Source organism: Sylvia atricapilla, chromosome 9, assembly GCF_009819655.1.
Source record: "Sylvia atricapilla isolate bSylAtr1 chromosome 9, bSylAtr1.pri, whole genome shotgun sequence".
Lineage (NCBI taxonomy): Eukaryota > Metazoa > Chordata > Aves > Passeriformes > Sylviidae > Sylvia > Sylvia atricapilla.
Genome location: NC_089148.1, coordinates 10,176,895 through 10,198,252, shown reverse-complemented (window position 1 = coordinate 10,198,252; position 21,358 = coordinate 10,176,895). Strand labels below are relative to the sequence as shown.

The 21,358-nt window shown below is 50.5% G+C and overlaps 1 protein-coding gene and 1 long non-coding RNA gene across 4 annotated transcripts in view; both read right to left on the bottom strand.

Moving 5' to 3' along the window:
* The window catches only part of PBX1 (PBX homeobox 1), a 127,065-nt gene that overhangs the window by 48,364 nt on the left and 57,343 nt on the right, over positions 1-21,358 (bottom strand). The gene's annotated exons all lie outside the window — the stretch shown is intronic.
* On the bottom strand, positions 5,419-8,818 carry LOC136364750 (uncharacterized). The gene is made up of 2 exons (XR_010744206.1): positions 7,427-8,818; positions 5,419-5,840 (listed from the first exon to the last, which is right to left on the bottom strand). It is a non-coding gene; the product is annotated as an uncharacterized lncRNA (long non-coding RNA).

The following is a 21,358-nucleotide window of genomic DNA, read 5'->3' as shown; positions in this document are numbered from 1 at the left end:
CCCTCTCCATCTTTTCAACCCCAAACAGTGCCTTGGGGCTTTTCGCTGCAGGAGCCCTTCAAAAAGCAACCCAGTGATTGCTCCATTTCCAGAGAAAACAAATACAATCACAGAAATACTAAGAAAGCCGAGAGGCACATCTTGCTCCTCCTCTCCAGGGGATGGGAGATGCAGCCATACCCACTGACATTCCCCAGACATCAATAACCACCCTTTTTTTGGACCAAACACTAGTGTAGAAATTTTAACTTGAATATAAAATGTGTTATGTGGGGAAGCTCCCAAATAAAACCAGCTAAAACTGCCATACAGGCCAGGAGGGCAGCACGGCCCAAGGACTTGGGCTGGGGAGGTGAGAGGTGACAGATCTGCCCCTCGTTGCAGACCAACACATGCACGTTTCACAGACATGTGTGTGCTCCTTTCAGGCCGAGCATTCGGGTCCCTCCTCATCTGCACGGTTCGAATTAATTATACACTTTAATTTCATGAATTATTAATTTGATTCTGACTCGGCAGCTTACGATTATCCAGCGCTACAGACTACGCAATTCCAGCTTCATTAAAACATCACCAGCTGCCTGAGAGACAGACATTAAATAGCAGAGAGTAATAATAAAATTAAGCTCCCTGCGCATAGCAACAGAGTCTTCCCCAGCCGCACGCGGCGAGGGCCCAACTGGTTAATAGGCCCTTTCCAGGAGCTTTATTCCCTTCCCGAGGCTAGTCCCACCCCGCTCCTTTCACTGGAAGGATGCTCTGGCTGGGATGCACAGCAGGAGAGGACTGGGGTCTGCAGGAACACCCTGGGGATGGGGGGCACAGTCAGTGATGGGGGTGAGCAGCATCCCCCTCCCAACGCCCTCCTCGGTGCCCGCAGCAAGGACGGGGAGGGCTCCGGGGCTAACATTGCCTCCAAATAAATAAAGCTGGAGCGCTGCCTCCCAGCGTCTCCCTGGCAAAACAATTTATAGAGGGAAAATGTCGGAATTTAGACATTCCATTTAGCTGCTTCAGAAATCTAAGGACCCCAAACCTTGTGGGATTTGAGAAATCGATGGAATTAATTAAGGGAGATGTCCAGCGGTCTCCGCTAAGTAATCAGCAGGTACAGTAGACCTGAAATTCTATAAAGAAAAATGGGAAGGGATGACATTGAAGGAGGCAGTGGGGATTAAAAAATGAGCATCCGAGTGGTAAAGGCGCACACCCATTGATCGCTGCATTACGGATTAAGGCTTCAACGAGCAGCCAGAAGATTCTGTAGCAGAAAATGGTTACAGAGGATGAGCATGAGCAGAGCAGATATATATAACCTCTGACAGCCGGGAACAACTGAGACGGAGGACAGCTCTGCGGCGAACCCCAGAGCAAGAAACTTTTGGGGAAGGGGAGGAAGGCGAAGCAGGGGGAGCTCGGAGGGAGCCATTTTGTGCAAGGGAGACCTGCCCAGGAGGAGGGAGTGGTGTCACCTCAGGGAGGAAGGCACCCAGAGCCACATCAGGGACTGGCAGGGATGTGGGGAGGAGGCACTGGCCTGAGAGGCCGCTCCATCAGCAATTAATGGCTGGGAGTGAGGAACAACCCAAGCAGGCACACACACACAGAGCAGACCTGCCTGCTTGTCACAGGGTTCTCCAGGGCACGCTTCACCTCCCTGCCCTGCTGTGGGCTCTCACTGCTTTCAACTCTAGCAGCCCCAAGCTTTGGTTTCCCAACCATCCCATCTCCCATGAGGTGACTGCATCTGAGGCATGGCAGCAGCTTCCCAAGTTGCTGTGCCCACAGCCTAGCTCCAGGATGGGAAGCTACCTGCCTCTGAAAGCCAGGCTGGACTCTCCTCCAAGGGCAGCAGCAGGGAATGCTGTGTTCAGGAGCACCACCCACCCTCTAGAAGGAAACAAGTAGGGCATGATCATGTCTTCAGACACTCTGGGTATGCACAGGAGGGGAAGAAAGCAACATCACCCAGGAGATGTCACTCTGAAACCCCCCCACCACACAGTCCCCAACACTAGCACCTCAGGAGCCACCATTTGGGACCAACCAGACAGGATAATGCTGCTCCAAAGGTCCCAAGCATCGTCCAGACCACAAAATCCCACAAAACTGCATGGCAGCTGGTTCAGACAAGACTTCAACAGTGTGGTGAACTCGATTTTCCATGCTTAAAACAGAGCTTTGCTGGGAACACTACAGCTGCATCCAATGCCTTGTGTGAACAGAGCTGCTGCCTGGAGGAAGCCCCTGGGATGCAGCAGCACCCCACCCAGCCAGCCTGCCTTCCTTCCTGGCCAAATCTGAACCGGGATTGTTGGAACATTTCAAAGAGAGAATTTAGAAATAAGACCAAAGCCCCCGGAGCCACATGCAGCAGCAGCAGCTTCGTGTCTGCGGGGTCACGGGGCCAGCCCCCATCACCCTCCCGCCTGCTCCTCATCCATATGCATGGTTGCAAGCTAAATGTCAGCGGAGCCAGCGCAGCCAGAGGGGACCCAGGACAAAGGGAGGTGCTTTGGGATATGGCAGGCACAGACCGGCCGGTGGAGGGGAGGGAAGGGCTCACCCCACGCAGGGATGTGGCTGTGGGCACCCAGTGGCTTTGGGAGGCAGCTGCAAGCTGGAGAGGCTGGTGAGGCCGAAGCACGGTGCCAGCCAAGGGCAGTCTGCAGCCCCACGAGTGCCTGGATGGGTCTGGAAGTCCCTGTGCAACTGCCCTGGTGCTGCTGCTCAAACCACCACCACTCCCACGCACGTGGGATGACTGTCTCCATCCTTTGTCCCTCAAGTATCTTTCAAAAATTAGGTGGGGACAAGAAAAACATTCCAGGTGGTCATGGGTGTTTTGAGCCAAACTCAAAATGGAGAGAATCCTGGATGGGGTCTGCAAAAACATCTTCCCCCCACAGTGCGAGCTGGATTCTCTTTCCAACTGTATAGGAAACGTACTGCTGTGCTTGGGAGGGCAACCTTCATGGAGCACTTGGGTCACCCTTTATGTCACTCTGGGACACGTCATCATCGAGGAAAGACAGCATCACCTTCTTCACTTCTGGGACACTGAGACCCCAGTGTCTGTGCCACTCAAGTCACACGGACCAGGGGACACAGGAAGGGCTGCTGCCTGCTCAAGTTGAAGGTTGAATGCTGTATCCCGAGACCCAGAACTACAAAACACCAGCAGAAAGAGCCCACGACCCCACAAGAAAGACAGGTCTAGCAGACACAGCAGCATGAACACAGCTCACACCTTCCCCCCTGAAACACTTCCTCTGTTGTCCAAACTGGACTCTGAAGGCTCTCTCTGCCCTCACATTCTTGAAGTGAGCCAGATCAGCTCCAGGTGCCCCTAAGCCAATCCCAACCTGCCCCCCAGGCAGGAGCTGCCAAGCCCCGAGCCCGAGCCCAGGAATCACACGTGGGAGGCCCGGCGGGTGCCCGGCGACACGCCAGGCGCTGCGTGTTTTACAATCCATGTGTCGGAGAGCCCTGAGCGAAGGCTGTAGCAGATGCAGAGCGTTCAGCAGATTCCCTCCCCTGGCTGCATTACAGCGGGAGGCAGGGAGCAGCCCCGGCCCTCTGCCCCCCGCCTCCCAAGCCCCAGCAGGCACTTGGCATCCAGCGCCACGAGCTCCCGGGGCCGGCACGCTCATCGCCACAAACATCCTCCCTCAAAGCAGGACGCCTTCTCCCATGGGGCAAACATTAGTGGGACAACTGGAAACGTTCAACTTGATTATAATGCTTTAAGAAAAGGTCACGGTGAAATTTCAGCGCTTTACCTTGAGCTCTGTTTGTTCTCTGCACGATGAGATGGGAAGAGTCAGCTTGCCCTGGCTCGTGGCATCTGCGGAGCTCTGACTGCATTTCATGGGCCAGCAGCAGGCTGGAGAGCCACAGCAAACCCCCTAGCCCTGGGGACTGAGATAAGTCACAGCAGACGGGTCTGAGGGGGCACACACTGGACCACCACACCACAGCTGGGTCACCATGCCACAGCTAGACCATGTTTTCCCTACAAAAGTTGGCCAATCCTGATCTGATTTTGCACTGGGATTGCATTTCTGCTGTCACAACAGGTCAAATACACCCAAAAAGCATGGAGAAGCATGGAAAAGCAGCCAGCAATTCCTAGACAGCAACTCCCTCAGAGTTGGGAAGGTTTTCCAACACGCCATTTGGCTTCATCTTCTCAGATCTCAAAAGGAGCTGTGGCCAAAGTCGCAATGAGGCGGCAGCACTGCGGGACTCAAGCATCACTCCAGCACTGCCCAGACCACCAGTGACCTTCAGACACCACGTCAGCCTCACCAGCAGCTCCCCTGCTTCTAGAAAAGCAAGGGCACTTGCAAGTTCTGAAGGGTGGTCAGGAACAGGTCTCAGCCCTCAAGGTGCACCGTGAAACTCAGGAGCACCCCAGCTTTGCCAATCCCTGTCCTTGCGCTCCTACACGATTGCTCTGGGATTCACTAACACGCCACTTTGCTCTCACAAAATGAGAAGCACAAGGACGACCTACCAAAAGGCCCACAACTGGTGCAGAAAGCAGCCAGCCCTCGCCAAAAAGGCATGGGCACAGGGACATCACAGCCAAGCATCCCTCCTCCTCTGCGCATCAGAGCGGGAGGAGCTCTGGCCTTCGGGAGCAGTGAAGGATTTGTTATCAGCTGGGCAAGAGGAAAAACCAAGGTCAGTTTTGTTTGTGGCCAACTGCCCCCAGCAACATTTCTGTTGCAATAATTAAATCTGTCGTCCAACAATTTGCTGCCAGGGCAGTTCTCAAAACGTCTCCAAGCAGTGCCAGGAGATGAGCGCTGGTGGACATGGGAGTCCTCTGTACCCCCTGGGCTGCCAGATCAAGGTCCAGGCAGGTGAAGGGCAGAGGAAAAGCCACCAGCAGCTACATTCAGCTGGGATGACTCCCCAGCAAAATGCAGCCAACAAAGAGTTTTGGGGGAAGGTTTTTAAACAGCCAATTTCAGAAAACCAGACTGAAAGCCTGAGGTGCTGGTTGTCTCTCAGCACCTGGAGGCAACTGGGAAGGGCTCAGCACCCTTCCCTGGAGGCAGATGCATGATCCAGCTTCCTAAGTGCTCCTCAAAGGGGAAAAGGTTTGAGATGCTACCACTGTGCAAATTATCCTTTCCTGACACAGCCAGAGCACAGGGCTGGTGTGACACTTGTCGAGGTGCTGGGATGGAGCTGGTGGGTCTCCTCCTTCCACTGGAAGCCAACCCTGGTGAAGGTGATGCCACCTCCTTGTCAGTGGGGCCCAGGAGGCAAGGGAGCCTGGTCCCTGCAGCGCCTGCTCTCGTTTTTTCCGGAGCACACAGACACACCTGCCCGTGGAGCCAGGATGCTGTATTCCCACCACTCCGGCAGCGCTGCTCGCAACAACTCCCAGCTGCTGCCAAAAGGTATTTTTAGCTGCATTATTTATTTGAACACCTGCCTGAGACTTCAAGGCAGAGAATGGAGCCTGAGCAGTGGAAGGAGGAGGGAGGAGCAGCACTGGGAGATCTGGACTGTTTTCCTTGGAAGATTCGAGAGCAGTGACACAGGTGCGATGGAGCAAGACTCGGACAATGCCAAGGAAAAGGATGGCATGGTTGGGATAAAGCACCTGCCCCACAAACAGCACTGGGTTAATCCAGCTGCTGGGAATAGCCAGTGCAGACTGGGAAGATGCTCCAGCCAGCCTCAACATGAGGATTCCTTCAGGGAAATTGGGCTCTTTAGGTATCCAACCACCCGTGATTTCAAGATGCTCTGGTCGAACGTGGTGTCTGCAGCAGGAATGCCCAGGTCTTGCTGCTATGAATCATCTTTTATGCATAAGCCTGTTTCAGGGAAAAACTCAGCAGAATTGCCCTCTTTCAACTTGCCTTTCCTCCACACAAAACTGATTCCACCCCAAAACCAGCCCATTGCTCCATCTGGGAGAGGCAGCTCCAGAGAAAAGCGGATGAAGCAATCAGAAAGCAAGGGAAGGAGGGATGCTGCAAGGAAGGATGTGCTCCACTCTTAATTTCCAAAGAAGGAGATTCCCTCAGGGGCTTGGGGGCACCACAAGGTAATTGAGGGGCGCATGGAAAGCCATACAAAACCCCTGTGTTATTTTTTCATGCCTTTCTTGCCACCTCATTTACCGAAGTGAACAAAACCCATCACCTCCCTCCCCTTCTGCTGAAATAATCTCCTCTTCTCTCTGAAATCAGCCAGGGGAAAAAAAAAAAGAAAAAAAAAAGGAAAAAAAAGAGAAAAGAGCATCTAAAAATAAAGGCCAGGCCAGGGTATGTGCCTCTTGGTTGGGCTCCTGTGCTCACAGATCTGCTTATTTTGGCCTATCTCTCCCCAGCGATAAGGCAGCTAACAGCCCGTTATCAGCCAGTCGGTGAAAATGTGCTCCAGCCTGATTAGGGCTCAGTCTTTGCCAAGGTTATAAACAGCCGTTATCGTTCTCCCAAACAGAATAATCCGGACAGTATCAGCTCAGAAACATATGGGCCACACAGCGAAGATAGCCGCTGACGGACACTTCATTTTAATTGTAACGAGTGGTTAGCAGCAGCCTCCAGACAACACACACAACTGCCCAATTGGCAGTGGGCTCCATCTCCTCCTGCAGCCCTCCTCCCTCCCGCTTGCTGTCGCTTTGCTCCTCTCCCTGCTGCCCTGCTCCTCCCCTGGCCTGTGCAGAGCCTGGAGGAGCAGCTCTGGAAAGGGTGGCAGTGCCCTGCCTGGTTCCCGTGGGGCACCACGGGCAGCACCCTCACCTCTGTGGTGGCACCAGCGCGGCCGTGTCACCTCACAGCCGGGCTGGTGGGAGCAGGCAGCAAGAGGCATGAGGCTGCTGTGATGGTGGGGTGACACCTCTCTGCCCACCTCTCCACGGGGATGGAGGTCAGAGCACAGCACCCACGGGCCTGGATCCCCTCTGGGTGCCGCATCCCAGCGTTTCCTGCTGCCTGCCCGTGTGCCAGCTCGGCAGCAGGGCATGGGAGGAGGGGCAGCAAACCCTCATTTCATATTCTCCCAGTGTCCCTTCTGTGTCATACTTCTTTTTTTTTTTTCCCCCCTTTCCTCCCTCCCTCTTCCCAAAAGGGGTGGTTTAGCTCAGAGAGTCTTAAACACATTTGCATTCCCAAGACAAGCTTAGGCATAAATTCATCTCAGTGCAGGGGTCTTTTTTTTTTTTTTTTCCCTCCCCATCCTCCTTCTTTTCCTCCCTTCTTTTCTCTCCAAACCTGAAATGAATTCAGTGAGAGCCCTTGCAATTCCAGCACCGTCGCGCTGTGCAGTGCGGGATTACAAGGGATCCAAGGGTTTTCCTTTTCTTCCAATTCCCGGCGTGCGGTGCTGCTGCTCACTTTTGTTATTAACAATACTCAGAGATAGCACTCTTAGCCCCATTAGCCACACTAACCTTCTTTTCTTCTCCAGCCAGGCCTAGCTTCCAGAAATCACACCTGAGCCCCATTCCTCCTACAGGAAAAAGCAGGAGAAAAGGAGAATCCCCCTCCCTTAAAAAATAAACACCCTAAAAAAAGAAAATAGCCAACTTGACAGCAAAATGTTAATACGTGGAGACAAGCTAAAAACCTTAGGAAGACCCAGGACTGAGCTTCAAGTCACGGACGCTTTCTCAGATAATCTGTATTCCTATCTCAGTGCCAGCAGAGCTGTGATCAGAATATCCAAGGTCTCATAAAAGATTCAGGGCTTATTGACTTCCTTGCCTCCACTGCCAGTTCATGGTGCTTCTGCTCCTGCTCAGCCTCCAGAGCACCCGCTGCCCCTTGCAAGTTGCCATCACAGATGCCAAAGTTGAAGACATCTATTTCTGTGCAGAGCAGGGGAGGAAAGCTCTGCTCCCGAGAGGAGAGGTATTCCCAGCCCCAAGCCCTGGAGAGAGGCACCTAAAAGAGGGTTTTTGTCCCAGCAGGTAAAGCGGCATCCCCAGGCCACAACAAACTCCTCTTAGATGTCCCCATGGCCACCCCAGCAGCACTGGCCACCACAGTGGGCAGCTGATGCACCACAGGCAGAAGAGCAGATTCACGACTTATTTTAATTTGAGCCGCACATTTAGGTGGGATCATCTCCAAGCTGAAAGAAGCAAGCTTACAGCAGGAACCCCTCAAGACCAGACTTCCCCTCAGACTGCAGGCAGGTGAGCTCTCCGAGGGTTGTCTCCAGCAGCACTGCAGCCCAGATTTGCTGCATAAGCAGCCCCAAGCAAATGTGCAGACCAGAGAATCCAGGCCCTGCAAATTTATGATCAGCGTTACTCAGCCACAGCCCAAAGGAGAAGGGATGGGGGCAGGCATTCCTTCAGGAGCACACTGTCTCAACTTCCACTTGTGTACTCACTAATTTTAGGCACGAAAGACCAGGTGAACGGTTGAACATGCTATAAATTGTGTAGTTTTACATACTAGAGGCCTTCATCCCTGAGTTACACAGAGATGCCCGTGAACACCACATCAACCAAGCATAATATAACCATCACACCCACACAGGCACCTCATTAATTGTGTTTATGCACCACCTAAAGCCTTACGTGCACACCAAGACTCCATAGTGGAAAGTGCTACAGGATATGGGAACAAACCCATATAAAAATAAAATATTGCACAGAAATACACAGATTTATAAAGACATATATGCTCAAACACACACAGGCACTTGTGTGCTTCTACGTGGTGTGTGCACACACCCTCCTGGAGCACGGACACCCCCGGAGGTGTATCCAGACAGACACACACCCCTCTCTATCTGCATGTAGGTAGCAACTATTTATACATACACAAACCATACAAATGCTCCATGCACCCTGCTCGGTGACAGCTCAGATTTTCAGTAATATCATAATATTATTTTTTAGATCAGTTAAGGTATAAAATGTGCGCTCTCTCAGTCTTTAATATTAATAAGTCTTGTAACTAGCAGTTTCTTGTAGCTCCGAATTCTTGAGCACAACTAGAAAGGGCACTTATCCTGAAAAATCTAATAAATTTACAGTTTTATATACTTCCTTCAATTGTAAAAGTCTTGTTCAATAAACTTTAAAATGCCACTATAGAGCAATAACACAGACAGTATAAACCCAGCCCTGGGAAAGCTGTGCAACCAGAAATTGTTCCCCTTTCTGCTACAGCAATAAAGTTTTATATGTTTGAACTGACTGTAAAAAGGTTTGAATGTTGGCAACTGGGGAATAATCTGTCTTCTTTATAGTTATTATCATATTTCCCACAAGACCCTTTGGTCTGTGTCAATCCTTCTCGTATATGACACCTTTGTACTGTCAGCGAAAGCAAGAATACTTAACTTTTTGCGTGCGCACGCGGCTGCGACTGGAGGTCCCTCACTCTGCTTTCCTTCAGATTACAGCACCCGGGAATAAATTACCTGTGACGTGCTGCAATGGAAGCCTTTTGCCAAATCAAGCTGATTTGGAGAGCAAAGCTCAAAAAAAACCAAAACCAAAAAAACGCACTGGTTGTCAAGATGTTGAGGTAAGAACAGCTGCAATCCAACAAGGGATGGTGAAGTGGGGTCCCTGAGGCTCCCATTGAAACTGCACCCCTAGGGCAGGCAGTTCCCACAGCCCCTTCACAAGAAAGACACTTTGGGTTGAGGTCAGCTCCTCCTGCCTCTCTGCCACCATCTGAAGGCAAGGGCAGGTCCAGCACCAGTATCCCCAGGTTCAAGTAGTTGCAGCCAGAGTATACAGACACCTCCTGGACAGAAGTGTTCTGGGGATTCCTACTGGACCCCCAAGAAATCTGATCCAGACCCCAAAGAAGTAGCAAGCAAATACAAGGGATTTCCTCAAACTCACCCATATCCCAAACAGATGATGCTGTTGGTTTTACTCTTTAACCAATTTTGGCTCTTCAACAAATTTTAACTCTTTAACTAGCTAGGAGCTCACAAACGAAGATGAGGATAAATTTTGCCAAAAAACCGACAGCAAGGCTGGACCTTGGCATCATCCATGTAGGGCCTATTGCTGCAGGAGTGGCTTTGGCAATGATCACTGGGTACAAGGATGCAGGAGAACCCAGCCCTTGGCCTTCAGCAGCCCAACATCATGTGATCCACAATCGTGAGCCATCTTTCAGGTGGCAAAGATGAGGCTCAATCAGAGATTGAGATGTCAAAAGAAGTGATGGTGAAGCACGTTTGGAAAATGAAAAATGAGGAGTCACCAGGACCAGATAATACCTGCCTTAGAGTTCTGCAGGGACTCAGAAATAAAATGATTGCATATTTTCATTAGCAGCTCAATCTCTCATTACACTAGAGGACACAAAGTGTCATACCCTATTTTTAAAAAATGGAGTGAGATGAGCCACAGATTCACCGACTTGTGAGTCTCACTTCAGTACAGGCTAAGATGATAAATAGATAGGATAAAGCCTTGAGATGGACATGATACCACCGAGATTAACTAGCACTGCCCATAAGGAAGAAGAAATGTACCTGGCTAATCTATTACAGTGGCTGTGCACCCAGCAACAGGAGGCACGAAGCATCACTGGCATCATTTGGAGTCCCCCAAAGTTTCATCAGTTAGCAAATTTAAGCCTCCTTTTAGAAAAAGCAAGGACTAAAGGTTGGTTAAGAGGCAGCAGAGAGTAGAAATAAATGGTTTTTTCAACAAGACCAGGGATGTGGGAGGTTTGCCCGCTGCTGCTTGATAAGTTTATTTCCAGGAGCAGAGCATGAGCAGCACTGGGTTTGACGAGAACATGAGCAACGGGGGGTTAGCAAGGACTCCCGAAGGCTGAGGGCCTCCTCCAAGGACATGAATGAAGCTCCATGAGCTGGAGATAAGATGGTGTCAGCGAGGGTAAAATGCACAAAGAAGTAATTCGATTACTCACACGCACTGACTACGACAAACTTTGCGCAGTCAGGCCGGACGTCCAGCCGAGCGTGAAGGGAAGGGGCAGTGAGAGCTGCCAGGGCTGCCCCCGCCCTGAGGCTCCTCACCCCCTGCAAGCCCAGCAGCCTTGTAAGAAAGACAGACTTTATTCCAGGGCCTGCAGTGCTGGGACAACAGGGAATGGCTTCAGACTGACAGAGGGTAGGTTTAGATTAAGTACTGGGAAGAAATTTTTCACTGTGAGGGTGGGGACGCCCTGGCACAGGTTGCCCAGAGAAGCTGTGGATGTTCCATCCCTGGAACTCTTCAAGGCCAGGTTAGATGGGGCTTTGAGCAGACTGATCTCCTGGAAAGCGTCCCTGCCCATGGTGGGGGGCTTAGAATGACATGATCTTCAAGGTCTTTTCTCCAACCCAGACCACTCTGTGTCTGTGGTCCTGAGGCAGGAGGCAATGCCATCCATGGGATCTTCTCATGGGGAAAACTAAGGAAAGACTCTGTGAGAAGGAGCAATGGAAACAGGCACCAAGCACTCATTAGCCTTCAAAACACAATTTGTCAGTTAACTGGATGGCTGGAAAAATCATCAGTGTGAACCAGAAAAAGAGGCTGGAGATACACACAACCTGCCCTCTCTCCCATGATGTAACCACAGAGCTGGAGGGCACCAAGCACCACAGGTTCTGCCCACCCAACCCAACCCTCCAAACCCAAGAAATGACATTTCAAACACAAACAAACATCATGGGTTTTCATTTCAAACACAAGCAAACATTTTGGTTCTGGATCCCCACTTAGCACTCTGCACAACCAGCCACGACTGCAGGTGAAGCCCCTCAGCTTCTCTGCACCTCACCACTGACAAAACAGTGAAGGGCTACCTGTTCTCCTCCCCTTCATAGTGCTCTTCACTTTGCTGACTGTACTCCAAGACCTCCAAATCCACCCTCAGGAGGACTCCAAGCCCAGATATACCCCAAGGGAGCCACTGGGCTGCTGCTGACCGACAGCTGCATTCTCTGCACCTCCCGAGCAGCATAGGTTTCCTTGATAATGGGTGACCAACACATCTACTGGTGCTCACCAAAGATTCCCCACCCTGGGCTTGTGACAAGCCCAGCAAGCGCTGCTGTGAGGAACTGGCGTCTGCATGGATTTAGGCAGTGCTCCCCTTGCTCCACAGGGACAACCCAGCTCTTCCCACCACATCCTGGCATGCTGGCCCGAAACTGGCTGGATCTCAAGGCCACAGGCGAGCAGGGCAGGCAGCCCCACGCCACCCCGTGCCACCAGTGGCGTGGCGAGGGTTAAGTCCAGCCGGCAAGGCGCATCTCTGTTGCAAGAGTCCATTACCTCCCGCCACATTACCTCATTCATTTCTTATATGCGGATGGTTTATTCTCCCATGAGCACCCTCGCTGGCAGACATGGCTAGTGTAAAGTCCCCTCCCTCCCCTGTATTTCTCTATCCATCACATTTAACACTCTGACAGTAACAGTCTATAATGTTTCTATTCTACAAAACCGCTCTGTCAACTCCAGGCTTCCAGAGCAGCAACTGAGGAAAATAAATAACATCAACGCCAGGCCCGACAGTATCACAGCTTGCTTTCTGCTGGGGGTTTAGTTTATTTTTTTTTTATTTATTTTTTTTGAGAAAGGGAAAAAATAGGAGAGCGAGAAAAAAAAAGGGGAAAAAAGTGCAGGCATTGTTACATGTGGAGAGAGACAAGCCTGAGTTTCCTTCCCACCTAAAAGAGCCTCACAGATGAGCACGGTGCTTCCAGTGCAAAGGAACAGGGAGCCCACTGCCTGCACCCTGTGCCCAGATTCCCTGGGGACACAATGGCTTAAAAAAGGGGGACAGAGGACCATACTGAACAACACCAGCTGAGTGTGAGTGACTGCAGGCAGCTTCCCACACCCAAGGGCAGGAATGGCCTGGGCAGCAGTCACAGAAGCTATTTGGGAGCATGGAGCTTTGGCAGCAAGTGGGAGAGGGGTTGTAGATATCAGAGATGGAGGATTCAGGCTACCACTGGCCACCATAACCTCACAGCAGCACCAGGCAAAACCCCATCTGCTCCACACCGGCCCCAGTCAGGAATCCCTAATCCACTTAGATGATCCACTCCAGCTCGTGGCTTAGTGGCCACACAGTAGTTTTCATCTCCTTTCACTCCTGTGGAATTCCCTGGGGTTGAAATCAGGCTGCCATGCCAGGGGTTTGCCTGCTCCCGTCTGCAGCTGCACAGGTGACCCCAGCACCCAGCAGTAGGGAGGGCAAGGGGGAACCCACCCAAGTAAGTATTGCCAGCCTATAACAACAAACCCAAAAATAATAAACACCGCCTTAAGAAACTGCCTAGCACTTTAGAAGGCAAAAGTCCAGCAGAAAAAAATGCACTTTTTTCAGAATTTTTGCTTTTCCTTGATAGGACTGCATCAATGCTCATTTTAAGTCCCTATTTGCAAGCTCACCTCCCTTCTGCACAAGCCACGCAGGACTGACAGAGACCTGCTCAGGTGGTGCTCTTCACTGGGAAAAAAAGAATTTTAAAATAATTATATGCACAAGAACTTTTCCAATCAATTGGAGAGAGACACAGCCCTTGACAGCCTGCAGATCCAGGAGCAGTGCTCACCAGGCAGCTTTACAGAAACCAGCAGGGATGCACCCGTCAGCAGTCAGAAGGATGAGGCTGGAGGGGATGCTCAGAGGAGAGGGAGGTTTGGAGGGCTCAGAAAACATAGGCAGCAGGTAACCATCCCTGCAGCCCCTCAGTTATCTGCTTGTCCAACTCCTTTGTGTAAAGCAGCTTTAAAATCAAGCTGATACTGTGCAGCTTGACCTCAGGCAAGGCCCTCATCAGCGCTGAATGGGGATACACACAGGGTGACATCACCCCCACATCACTTTCAAGTAAACAAAAACAAAAACAAACAAAAAAAAAAAAAAAAAAAAAAAGGAAAAAAGAAAAGAGCAAGCAGAAAACGGTTCCCTCTTTTGTTTACATACCTGCCAAGGGCTGACGCTGGCTGCTGTCAGTCATTTGTATGAACTGACGGTTTTCTAGCCCAAAGCAACCCAAGCAATAGCAAGGCAAGCAATAACGGGATGGATCCTGCACTGAGAGCCCCATATCACCCCCAGCTCACCCTGCCACCTCCTCTGCCTGGGGAGGAAAACACGCCCAGAAACCAGAGAGGCTTCGGGTTTGGAAACTGAAGCCGGTGCTCTGACTCCTGGTAAAGGAGAGCAAGACCCCAGAACAACACCAGCACCAAGCTCTGCTGAGCATCCAAAATTTGAAGAGCTCAAACAGAAGCAATGTTTGCACATGAGCACCCTCTCCACGATTCCCTCAGGGCTGAGGGGGCTCAAGCAGCACCCACTACAGTTCTGATTCACAGCCCAGACCCTGCCTGTCCTCTGCACCACAAGCTGGGCTATGCTGCAAAGCCCCCCGAGCTGCTCAGAAAAACCCTGAGTCTCAAAGGATGCTAATGGGATTTGGGTTCCTGTCTGAAATGAGCTAAAGGACTAGGACTCCAGGAACAACCACCTTACCACAGACTCCTGGTTCTCTGCTGGGAAAGGCCTTTATTCCGCTGCGAAAAGAAACTTCCCACTTGGCAAAAGCAAGAATGAAGCTTCCCGCAGTGGTCTGACAGCATAATGTGCATGCAGCCCCTGTGTACACACACCCCCACACAGGCTCACAGGGAACAGGCACGAGAAATACAAAGAATGAAGGCGCAATGAAAGGTGCAAACCAAACTCTTGAGCTGTGATGTGGAAAAACGCACAAATGTTTGGGGTTTTTTTGTCGAGCTGTATTATTTCCCATTCATAAACATCCCTCTCAATAGCTATGTATGTACCCAGATAAAATTTGTATTTAGCTCAGTCCTGTCACTGGGAAGTATGTTATTTGCTCGTTGATTGCTGCCATTATTTGCTTTATTAAAAAAAATAAAAAATAATAAAAAAAAAAGCCCTTCCTTTGCCCATGAGAGGGGAAACTGGGCGCTGGGACTAACCAGAGAGCAACCCCTGGAGAGAAATGTTTGCAAACAGCTCACAGGCTGAGATTTGTTTCTGAAACCCACACATGCTTATACAATTAATCCATTTCCTATTTACTTTTGCATCAGGATTTGCTGACAAACAATCTGCAGAGCTATAAAGCAAAATCAGTGGGTTTGGAGCAACAGGGAGGGCTCACAACTTGCTTTATTCAGTCCCCAAGCTCTGGGGAGACCTAATGCCCTGTGGATAGACACAGTCAGATTGAGTGTTGTGTGGAATAGCCAAATGTTCCAGGTTATGGTTACCAGAACTCAAGGCTGGAGACTTGCCTGCAGGACCAGCAGCATCCTCTGCTGTGCCAGCAGCAGAGCCCTCCAATGGACAGAAGCGATGGAAGCAGCGTTCAGGGAAACCCAGCCTTCCCAGCTTCAAGAAATGCATGATTCAGGCTGTTTTTTGCAGGGCAGAAGGAAACTGAGGAAGCAGAAGATGCTCTAGTTCCAATGAAGGCCTACCAGGGCTCCCCAGGGAGCAGCCAGTGTGGCACCAGAGGGCAGCAGTGCCAAACCCAGCGCTGCCCTGCTGAAAGCCCCAAACACCCTGCTTCCACCAAGTCGTTCTGACCAGGCACTCTCACCAAGAGAGAGAGGGCAGGAAAACAACACCACCACCGACCATTTGATCCCTTTCCTTTACAGAAAGCTTGGTGCCATTCAGCAGCCACAAGCAGCTGTGTAGCAAACTAAACTTAGGTGCTTTCTGGCAGTGCTTTGAGGACAAACATTGGGAGCTTCATCCTGCTGCCAGCAGGTGCTTGCAAAGGGTGGCACTGCTTCCCATCAGTGGATGGTCCCTGTGCTTGGGAATTTCTGGGTTCTGAAACACCTAGGCACTACTGCCAAGGACAGGTAAAGTGGGTTGGGATGGAAACCCACAGGGAAAGCTCAGCGTGCAAACAATGCGCCGCTGCACTGTTGCGAGCATCAGCGCCAGCATCCCTCTTGCTGCAGGCAACACAACAGCACCCACGCACCACGGCCTCATCCCACACGGCCTGCTCCTGCTGCCTAAAGCCCACCTCTGGATGTGCTGATGGCTAATGGGACCTGCAGCCGGGCGCTAACGGGAGCTCAGGCGAGGCAGCGACAGTGGCGGCAGCAGCCAGGCTGCCGAGCGGGCTGGGATGCATGTAATCAGAAGGGTTATCTAATGCTAGTTTCATTCTAATTGAGTCACTACCATATGTCACCCTGCAATAACAACGCAAGCAGCATGCAACTGAATACATATTTAATTCACATAATGGGTACAACAGTAGAAGTAATCAAGGCAGTTTGCCATAAGCCATAAAGAAGTGTAGCGTGTTCCTATCGAGGAGCAGCCTGCGCTCGGGGAGAAGGGGATGGCAGGAGCACCACGCCGCGGAGAAAGCTGCAAAGCAGGGGGGGAACCCCCCAAAACCACACCCTGGCAGGGGCTGGAGGTGAGGTCGCCATTGGACAAGAATGGGAATCAATGGTGGAATACTGTCGACGGATCATTAGCCCCTTCAATATAATTAACAGTAATGGATTTATTGGTGGAAATTTAATGATTTGAATGTTAAGTACCGGCCTGGAATTGCGTCGTGCAGTCCACCCTTCATTTCCAGTTTCTAAGAGAACCAAAAATATTTTAAAAAGCCAGGCAGAAGCAGGAGAAGGTGCAGGCCTGGAGGCAGGGCCAGGCTGACCGTGACCATCCCTGCTCCCGGCTCACCCTCCTCTTCCAGCAGCACCTGCTGGCCCTGCTCGCTGCCTTCATTTCCTCCCGCAATGAGAAGATTAATACGATTGAGGACCACTCATCAATATCTTTGGACAGATCAACCAGAATTTTCATTATAGCCGTATTAATGCTTTTGGATACACAGCTGTGGATGGCTTAGGCTTCAAAACTCAGGCCCAGAGAGGAAAGGAAAGGAAAGGAGAGGAGCAGTGCCTGCTCCCAGATGGGAATTAAGGGTGAGCTGTCCGGTTCTCGTTAGCAGCCTCTCCCACCAACATGTTTTGATATATATTTCATGAGGATAAACAAACATTCATTTCACTTTGGGAAGGTGCTTGCTGTAATGTATTGGCAACCTCACCAGCAATGAGGGGACATTAATTTCAATTCTGGTGTTTAAACACCTTGTTGATTCCCAATCATTCATCCCTGGCTCAGCACATCCCTGGCATGGGGAAAAAAAAACGGACAAGCAGAGCCTCAACCTCACCCTTCTGCAGAGCCTACTGGAGTTCATTTGCTATTTAAATGACTTAAGAAGGACCAGACATTAGGAAAGAGGCAGTCCTACCTGGCTGCCTGCCTTGGGGTACAGCCTTCAGCCATCCCACAGGACCATCAAAGGAAAGCTCCCAGCCTAGGCAGGGGAACACCGTTCCTCAGAAAGAGGCTCTGAAGAGTATTAGGAACTACTGAACCATGGGATGTGCCAGAGATGGAAGGACAATATTGGTGCTGGAAGACTCCTGAATCTTCCAGGATCCCTCAGCCTTCCAACTCTCTATCCCCATCTTGAAGACAGAGGATTCTCGGTGTGGTACCAAAAGCAAACATCCTTCCCAGCCCACAAGGCTTGCCTTGCAAGGACAGGGCACCAGATGTGCTGCTGAGGCTCCATCACACGTATCTCCTTCCAGAACAATCACTGTTCTGGGGGAACACCTCACCCAGCTTCAAGCATTTGGGCAGATTTGTGGCCTGCAGCCCTCAGTGGGGTTCTGGAGACACAGGCTACACTCTGAGAAAATGCTCACAGCGTTCCCAGGGAAATGCAGATATGGATGCAGATGCCTGCATCTTCTCTCCATGCCCAGCTCTCAGCTCCTTGCAGGCATGGCTGCATACCCATGAATAAATGGAGTGGCAGAAACTGAGCAGTGGAGGGAGCAAGGAGAGCATGGGGAGTGGGAACACCTGGGAGCAGGAAAAATGAGAAGCAAGTATGGCCTGGAAAAGGACACAGGGTTCTTCTGCACAGCACAGGAGAGCAGGACAGGCTGAAGAAAGAGTGGTTGGAAGACAACACCATGTTATTCCCCTCACACATCTGTAAGAGGCGATGCTGCTTGCAGAAAGACTTTTGAAAAACAAAGCTGTGGATTAAGATGCACGGAAACAGGAAAATGGGAAAACTGTGCCTTTAGGAAACAGTGAGGTGCTGTTCATGTGAGTGCCATGGAACTTGCCTATCCCACCCCAGCCTGAACACACCCATCACTACCCAAAAGATGGGAGCTGCAGCACAGCTCTCCCTCTTTCAAAAACCAGAGATCCCAAACAAACGGTATTCACCTGAAGAGCCAAGGTGGGGAGGGCAGGGAGGAAGATACTGCACGACAGGGGACCAGACGTGCCCCCTTGTTTTTTCTCCCACTTTTATTCTCCTGTTTCTTTTTCTGATCATCAAATATGCCAGATATCCTACACATAAGGTAGGCTTTAAAGAAGTTTCAGTACCTGATACACATCAACAGCTCTCTGGGAGCACTGTAGAGCAATTGCAGTTGTTTAATATGAAGCATGCACAGAGACACACAAACACACATATAAATGTGGGCAATGACACAAGAACATTTCTCCTTTTGCTCTATTTTGTGTGATCTGCTTTGTGGGGACATTATGGAGGCAGCAGCACTGTCTCCCTCCTTCCATCCACGCATCTCTCTGTTTTTAAGGGTAAAAAGCTGCTTTAAGAAGAAAACACATTAATGCCTAGAAAGGAGCCTATGACAGGAGCATTGCCATGATCAGGGGCACAAGGCAGCCAAGAACTGACAGACAGAAAACATCTTGTTCCCAAACACCTTCTAGGTGGGACCTGATCCCAGTGAAAGGGTTCTCATCAGCACCAGGTGGGTCAGGAGGCAGGATGGTCCCTTGGTGACTGAATGGCTACTCCAGCCCTATCAGAAGCCCCTTCCATACCCTTCAGCAGACGACAATTAAGGTTTATGTCCCTCCCAAAAATTCCCCCCATTTCCCTGTCCTGACTGCCCCAAAGACAGACATTTTCAGTAGCATTGCAAAGGACACAAATGACCTGATGGCAGCCCCCACAGAGACACAGCTGGACTTCATGCTCTTGGTTGGATAAAATATGTATTTCTTCATGGCAGGGTTAAAACCTGCTGAATTGCCAATTTCAGCTCCTCACAAGGAGCATAGTCCATCAGGCACCCCCAAAGAGCTCCAAACTAGCCAGTGAGGCAACATGGAGGGAAGGACCAGGCCAGACCTCCATGATCTCAACTGTCCCACCACAGCTCACCCACTGACATCTAGCAAAGCCACCCCAGCTCCTGACACTTCCCCATCCTGCTGGGGCCATTGGAAAAGAAAGATCCATGGTCTGAAGGCATATGGAAAAATCCCAGAGCCTTTTTCCCTCTGTTTCCCTCCCACCCCATTCAATAATCCTGTTAAACTGAACCCTGGCTGGATTAATCTCTTTCCCCAGACAAATGGTCGATTATTCAGGCGTCACATTGGGATTTTTAGGGTTTGTGTGCATTTCTACTGATCTTCTCTTGGCTTCTTTTGTAAATGGTTTTTACTGCTCCCCCGACAGCACACATGATTCAATTCAGCCTCTCTATTAACATTTCTGATACAAATACCTGCTCCCCAGGGCTACCCACCACAAATATCAGCAGAGCTTTGGGCAACCCTCCCCTACTTCACCACCAGTTTGGTGACTCAGAAAATCTACAGCTACACATATTTTCCCTAAAAGTACTCTCCTCTCCAAAGAGACTGCAAGAGCTCTGCAAATACTCAAATACTCTGGCTCTTGATGCCAGAGCACCCAGAAATCAACCTCCCAAGTGAGCCTGGCAAATCCAACACACACCTTGGGCAGCCTAAGATAAGGAAGGTCTTACAGAAGTCAACCAAATCTGGCTTCCCAACATCCAGATGTAAACACATAATTCAACCAGGAAACTCAAGCAGGAACATCAGATGGCTGCTGAATCTCCTGTCCAGGAGGATGAATGGGGACTTGCTAAAAAAAGCAAGAAGGAAATACAAGGTGACACTAAAGACGGTGTTCAAGTTTCTTGTCTGGATAACAGGTCATCATCAGAAAGGAGATGACCTCCTGTGACACCAGGGAGCTGGCCCTGGTGGCCACATTCCCAATTAAGTCAGTCTCCCTTTTATCAGTAATCAAAGGAAGGATCTGGGATGAGGACACATCATCCCTTACTCTCCCATGAAGAAATGCAACATCTCTGTTACAACATACCCTGCATGAGGTCCCTTTACTCCCTGGAACACATCTACAACACGGCCTCTTATACACCAGGCCAACAGCTCATATTCCTGTAATTCCACGTTAGTATTCCTACACACGCAATTACAAGTGTGCACAGACAGATATACCCATACATAAATGGGGTTTTGTGAGCAGCACGGAACCAGGCAGCACTCAAACACTTCTTTGCTCTTTGAAAAAAAATCTGCTGTTGAGGTTACTCACTCCCAGCCCCAACTAATGCCGTCCCATAAAAGCCAACAAGCCCTTCTGCACTGCCCAGATGTTTTCCCCGCATGTCCCCAGCAATATTTCTATACTTCAGTGACTACAGTAAGTTGAGACTAATTTATACTCTGGCTTGCCCTGCCAAGACGAGCGGGTGAGGAGGAGCCAGCTGGACGGTGGAGCTGCAGGAGTGCTTAGCAAGGCCCAGCCTGCTCTGCTTGTTCATGGGTATGCAAAGGAGCATTGAGTGCCCAGGATGCCAGCGTGACCCTTCAGCTGCCAGCCAGGAGAAAGGGAACAAGCCAGAGAAGATACCAGCTCTGCAGCTGGAAGGAAGAGCTCAGTGGCATTGGCAGCGCTGCCAGCTTCAGTGCAGTACTTGCATTTTTGGACTTTTTATTTACCTTCTCGAAGCTCCATGAGAATCACAACGCATAGTATCAGAAAAGAAAGCATAACACAGAGCAGTGCTGATCCTCAGGAAAGAGCAGGCCTCAGCAGTGAGGTTTTCCCTGTAGCCTATAAGATATCCCTAGAAAACACAAACTAGTATTTCCAACTCCTCTGGGGAGTCTGGTTTGTGGCACTCAGGACATACGAGATGCTTCTTGACACTGCTGGGACAGAGGAAGCTCTGCCACTTCCTGCCCAGATCTTGGACTGGGGATGGCAGTGGAGGACTGGCAAGGAGCAGAGGGTCCTCAGGAGAGGCCTGGAGAACTGCAGAAGAGAGATGCTCTGCAACTCTCGAGAAAGCCTTCCCATTCTTTTTGCAGCAAAGGACACCCCAGGGCACCAAACAGACCAAAAAGCCACAACACCCACACACTCTTAAGTCTTACTTCCCTAATCAGGATGGAGATAACCCAGGCAAAATTCCTATTAACCAGCTAATGCA